The sequence below is a fragment of the Tachyglossus aculeatus genome, chromosome 22 (assembly GCF_015852505.1).
Source record: "Tachyglossus aculeatus isolate mTacAcu1 chromosome 22, mTacAcu1.pri, whole genome shotgun sequence".
In the NCBI taxonomy this organism is placed as follows: Eukaryota; Metazoa; Chordata; class Mammalia; order Monotremata; family Tachyglossidae; genus Tachyglossus; species Tachyglossus aculeatus.
In genome coordinates this window covers 58,750,626-58,757,241 of record NC_052087.1, presented here as the reverse complement: position 1 = coordinate 58,757,241, position 6,616 = coordinate 58,750,626, and positions in this window count along the sequence as shown.

Sequence of the window (6,616 nt, the reverse complement as noted above, 5' to 3'; positions counted from 1 at the left end):
GAGAGACGGTCCCTACCCAACAGCGGGCTCACAGTCTAGAAGGGGGAGCCGGACGACAAAACATATGAACAGAATAAAATAAATGGAATAAATATGTACAATTCATTCGTTTTTCATTCAATCGTATTTATTGAGCGCTTACTGGGTGCAGAGCACTGGACTAAGCGCTTGGGAAGTCCAAGTTGGCAACATATAGAGACAGTCCCTACCCAAAAGTGGGCTCACAGTCTAAAAGGGGGAGACAGAGAACAAAACATATTAACAAAATAAAATCAATGGAATAAATATGTACAATTCATTCATTTTTCATTCAATTGTATTTATTGAGCGCTTACTGTGTGCAGAGCACTGGACTAAGCACTTGGGAAGTACGAGTTGGCAACATAGAGAGACGGTCCCTACCCAACAGCGGGCTCACAGTCTAGAAGGGGGAGCCAGACAACAAAACATATTAACAGAATAAAATCAATGGAATAAATATGTACAATCCATTCATTTTTCATTCAGTCGTATTTATTGAGCGCTTACTGTGTGCAGAGCACTGGACTAAGCTCTTGGGAAGTCCAAGTTGGCAACATAGAGAGACGGTCCCTACCCAACAGCGGGCTCAGTCTAGAAGGGGGAGACAGACAATAAAACATATTAACAAAATAAAATACATGGAATAAATATGTACAATTCATTCATTTTCCGTTCAATCGTATTTATTGAGCGCTTACTGTGTGCAGAGCACTGGACCAAGCGCTTGGGAAGTACAAGTTGGTAACATATGGAGACGGTCCCTCCCGGACAGCGGGCTCACAGGCTAGAAGGGGTAGACAGACGACAAAACAAAACGTATTAATGAAGTAAAATAAATAGAATCAATCAATCAATCAATCGTATTTATTGAGCGCTTACCGTGTGCAGAGCACTGGACTAAGCGCTTGGGAAGTACAAGTTGGTAACAGAGAGACGGTCTCTACCCAACAGCAGGCTCACAGTCTAGAAGGGGGAGACAGAGAACATAACGAAACATATTCACAAAATAAAATAAATAGAATAAATACAATTCATAACGTCACAGCCAGGACCGGCCCGGGGGCCACCTTCGCCTACCCAGAACCCCCCGCGGCCCCAGAGGACTCTGGGAACCGTTGTTCGGCCTGAGGGGAGCCAACCTGGTGGGGAGGAGGGGGGACGAGAACAAACATTCATCATTCATTCATTCAATCGTATTTATTGAGCGCTTACTGTGTGCAGAGCTTGGGAAGTCCAAGTAGGCAACATATCAATCAATCATATTTATTGAGCGCTTACCGTGTGCAGAGCACTGGACTAAGCGCTTGGGAAGGACAAGTTGGTAACATATGGAGACGGTCCCTACCCGACAGCGGGCTCACAGTCTAGAAGGGGGAGACGGACGACAAAATGAAACGTGTTAATGAAGTAAAATAAATAGAATCAATCAATCAATCGTATTTATTGAGCGCTTACCGTGTGCAGAGCACTGGACTAAGCGCTTGGGAAGTACAAGGTGGTAGCATATGGAGACGGTCCCTACCCGACAGCGGGCTCACAGTCTAGAAGGGGGAGACGGACGACAAAACAAAACGTATTAATGAAGTAAAATAAATAGAATCAATCAATCAATCATATTTATTGAGCGCTTACTGTGTGCAGAGCACTGGACTAAGCGCTTGGGAAGTCCAAGTTGGTAACATATGGAGACGGTCCCTACCCGACAGCGGGCTCACAGTCAATCAATCGTATTTATTGAGCGCTTACTGTGTGCAGAGCACTGGACTAAGCGCTTGGGAAGTCCAAGTTGGCAACATCTAGAGACGGTCCCTACCCAACAGTGGGCTCACAGTCTAGAAGGGGGAGACAGAGAACAAAACCAAACATACTAACAAAATAAAATAAATAGAATAAATATGTACAAGTAAAATAAATAAATAAATAGAGTAATAAATCCGTACAAACATATATACATATATAGAGGTGCTGTGGGGAGGGGAAGGAGGTAAGGCAGGGAGGATGGAGAGGGGGTGGAGGGGGAGAGGAAGGTGGGGGCTCAGTCTGGGAAGGCCTCCTTACTTACACATAGTAAGTGCTTAATAAAAGCCATCATTATTATTATTGTGTCCCCCCCAGCGCTTAGAACAGTGCTTTTCACATAGTAAGCGCCTAATAAAAGCCATAATTATTATTATTGTGTCCCCCCCAGCGCTTACAACAGTGCTTTCCGCCTCCTCCCCTTCTCCATCCCCCCCGCCTTACCTCCTTCCCCTCCCCACAGCACCTGCATATGTGTATATATGTTTGTACATATTTATTACTCTATTTATTTTAATTGTACATATTTATTCTATTTATTTTATTTGGTTTATATGTTTTGTTTTGTTGTCCGTCTCCCCCTTCTAGACTGTGAGCCCAGTGTTGGGTAGGGACCATCTCTCTATGCTGCCAACTTGGTCTTCCCAAGCGCTTAGTACAGTGCTCTGTACACAGTAATTGCTCAATAAATAAGACTGACTGACTGAATGAATGTAAGCCATCATTATTATTATTGTGTCCCCCCCAGGGCTTAGAACAGTTGTTTGCACACAGTAAGCGCTTAATAAATGCCATCATTATTATTATCGTAACCTCCCCAGCGCTTAGAACAGTGCTTTGCACATAGTAAGTGCCTAATAAAAGCCATCATTATTATTACTGTATCACGCCTACGCGCTTAGAACAGTGCTTTGCACATAAGCGTTTAATAAATGCCATCATTATTATTATTGTGTACCCCCCAGAGCTTAGAACAGTGCTTTGCACATAGTAAGCGCTTAATAAATGCCATCATTATTATTATTTTATTCCCCCTAAGCGCTTAGATCAGTGCTTTGCACATAGTAAGCACTTAATAAATGCCATCATTATTACTATTGTATCCCCCCTAAGCGCTTAGATCAGTGCTTTGCACATAGTGAAAGTTTAATAAATGCCATCATTATTATTAGTGTATCCTCCCAGCGCTTAAGGCAGTGCTTTGCACATAAAGAGCGCTTAATAAAAGCCATTATTATTATTAGTCTATCCCCCCAGCGCTTAAGGCAGTGCTTTGCACATAGTAAGCGCTTAATAAAGGATATCATCATTTTTATTGTATCCCCCCAGCGCTTAAGACAGTGCTTTGCATGTAGTAAGCGCTTAATAAATGCCATCATTATTACCATTGTATCCCCCCTAAGCGTTTAGAACAGTGCTTTGCGCATAGTAAGCGCTTAATAAATGCCATCATTATTATTATTGTATCCCCCCAGCGCCTAAGGCAGTGCCTTGCATGTAGTAAGCGCTTAATAAAAGCCATCATTATTACTATTGTATCCCCCAGCGCTTAAGGCAGTGCTTTGCATATAGTAAGGGATTAATAAGTGTTATTATTATTATTGCTATCATTATTATTATTATTATTATTGTTAGGGCCTGCGGGCCGGCGGCTGCAGCGGAGTCCGAGGAGCCGGCAGGGGGCGCCCTCCAGAAACGAGTTCCGGCCGGGCGGTCGGAGCGGGTTCCGAGGAGCCGGCAGGGGGCGACCTCGAGGAACGAGTTCCGGCCGGGCGGTCGGAGCGGATTCCGAGCAGCCGGCAGGGGGCGCCCTCGCAGAAACGAGTTCCGGCCGGGCGCTCGGAGCGGATTCCGAGAAGCCAGCAGGGGGCGCCCTTCAGGAACGAGTTCCGGCTCGTGTTCTGAATCGCCAGAACGAGGTATCCCTCCGCCGGAGGGTCGTCTTCCTCCGCCAGCCGGTCCTTTCTTAATAATAATGGCATTTATTAAGCCCTTACTATGTGCAAAGCACTGTTCTATTATTATTAATTATTAATACCATTAATTGATTATTAATTAGTACTTATTAATTATATTAATTATAGTGTATGTGTATTACAGTTTATATTAATTATATTAACTATTAATTAATTGCTAATGCCATTAATACCATTATTAATCAATCAATCGTATTTATTGAGCGCTTACTGTGTGCAGAGCATATTATCAATAATAATGCATTTGTTAAGCGCTTACTATGTGCAAATCACTGTTCTAAGCGCTGGGGAGGTTACAAGGTGATCAGGTGTCCCACGGGGGGGCTCACAGTCTTAATCCCCATTTTACAGATGAGGAAACTGAGGCCCAGAGAAGTTAAGTGACTTGCCCAAAGTCACCCAGCTGACAGTTGGCAGAGTGGGGATTTGAACCCATGACCTCTGACTCCAAAGCCCGGGCTCTTTCCACTGAGCCACACTGCTTCTCAGCGTGGGGAGGTTACAAGGTGATGAGGTTGTCTCACTGGGGGCTCACAGTCTTAATCCCCATTTTACAGATGAGGGAACTGAGGCCCAGAGAAATGACTTGCCCAAAGCACCCAGCTGACAATTGGCGGAGCCGGGATTTGAACCCACGACCTCTGACTCCAAAGTCCGGGCTCTTTCCACTGAGCCATGCTGCTTCTCTCTTCCCGCAGGGCGCCCGGATTTGGGGACGAACATTAAGCGCTTAGTACAGTGCTAAGCGCTTAGTACAGTGCTCTGCACACAGTAAACGCTCAATAAATACGATTGATGATGATGATGATGATGGCTCGACGGGGAGGATGCTGGAGATGATCCCTCGGAGGCCGGAGGGAATGACGCCCCACACTCCGGTGCCCTTCCTAGCGTTTTTATTGACGGGACTACTTCTTGGGAAGGTGTCTCTGGCCATCCAGCGCTTCGCTCATAGTAAGCGCTTAATAAGTGTCCAGGAGAATCAGGAAGAAAGGGAAGGCAAAATCAGTTAGTTTTGACCCTAGTTAGCATTTCCGCTAAAATGTTTGCCGGGAAAAGAGTGTGGAGCTATTAGTTAAAGTGATGTGACTGGATTATCTGGGAATTTTGATTATCGCTTGCTTCCCCACTCCCTTCCCTCTTCCCTCCCCTCGCCCCCTTTTAGACTGTGAGCCCACTGTTGGGTAGGGACTGTCTCTAGATGTGCCAACTTGTCCTTCCCAAGCTCTTAGTCCAGTGCTCCGCACACAGTAAGCACTCAATAAATACAATTGATTGATTGATTGACCCTGAATAATTGCGAGTTAAGTGTGACGCTTTTGCTCCAATGTGGTGATTTCCCCAAGTTTCCAGGATTGCAAGCTTTTCATCCAGAAGAGTTCTAGACTGTGAGCCCACTGTTGGGTAGGGACCGTCTCTATGTCAATCAATCAATCGTATTTATTGAGCGCTTACTGTGTGCAGAGCACTGTACTAAGCGCTTGGGAAGTACAAGTTGGCAACATATAGTCCCTACCAACAGTGGGCTCACAGTCTAGAAGGGGGACTTTACTTCTCTGGGCCTCGGTTACTTCATCTGTAAAATGGGATTAAGTCTGTGAGCCCCTTATGGGACAAAGACTGTGCCTAACCTGAATACTTTCTATATACCCCAGCGCTTAGAAGAGTGCATGGCACAGTTAGAGCTTAACAAATACCATAAAAAATAACAAAAAACCACAACCCCCCCCACACACAAACAACTATCAAAAATGTTGCCAACTTGTGCTTCCCAAGCGTTTAGTAATAATAATAATAATAATAATGATGGCATTTGTTAAGCGCTTACTATGTGCAGAGCACTGTTCTAAGCGCTGAGGGGGAATACAAGGTGATCAAGTTGTCCCACGTTGGGCTCACAGTCTTAATCCCTATTTTACAGATGAGGCTCAGAGAAGTTAAGTGCCTTTCCCAAGGTCACACAGCAGATGTGGGGCGGAAGCGGGATTCGAACCCATGACCTCTGACTCCAAAGCCCGTGCTCATTCCACTGAGCCACGCAACAGTGCTCTGCACACAGTAAGTGCTCAATAAATATGATTGATTGATTGATTGTTGATTGATCAGCGGAAAGAGCCTGGGCTTTGGAGTCAGAGGTCATGGGTTCGAGTCCCGTCTCCGCCACATGTCTGCTGTGTGGCCTTGGGCAAGTCACTTAACTTCTCGGAGCCTCAGTTACCTCATCTGTAAAATGGGGATTGAGACTGTGAGCCCCCCGTGGGACAACCTGATCACCTTGTAACCTCCCCAGCGCTTAGAACAGTGCTTTGCACATAGTAAGCGCTTAATAAATGCCATCATTATTATTATTATTATTATAGAGGGTGGGAGATTCTGGGAAGGCCATCATGGGTCGGCTGAATGGACGTGCCCCCCTTACACCCTCTCCGCACCTTGGAAGCGGTGGCTTCCCAGATTCCCAGCCGATAATGATAATGATGGCATTCGTTAAGCGCTTTCTACGTGCGAAGCACTGTTCTAAGCGCTGGGGAGGTTACAGGGGGATCGGGTTGTCCCACGGGGGGCTCACGGTCTTCATCCCCATTTGACAGACGAGGTAACAGAGGCACAGGGAATAAGAAGAAGAATGATGATGATGGCATTTGTTAAGCGCTTACTACGTGCGAAGCACTGTTCTAAGCGCTGGGGAGGTTACGAGGGGGTCGGGTTGTCCCACGGGGGGGCTCACAGTCTTCATCCCCACTTGACAGATGAGGTCACTGAGGCCCGGGGAGGTCAAGTGACTCGCCCAGAGTCACCCGGCTGGCGGTCGGCGGAACCCG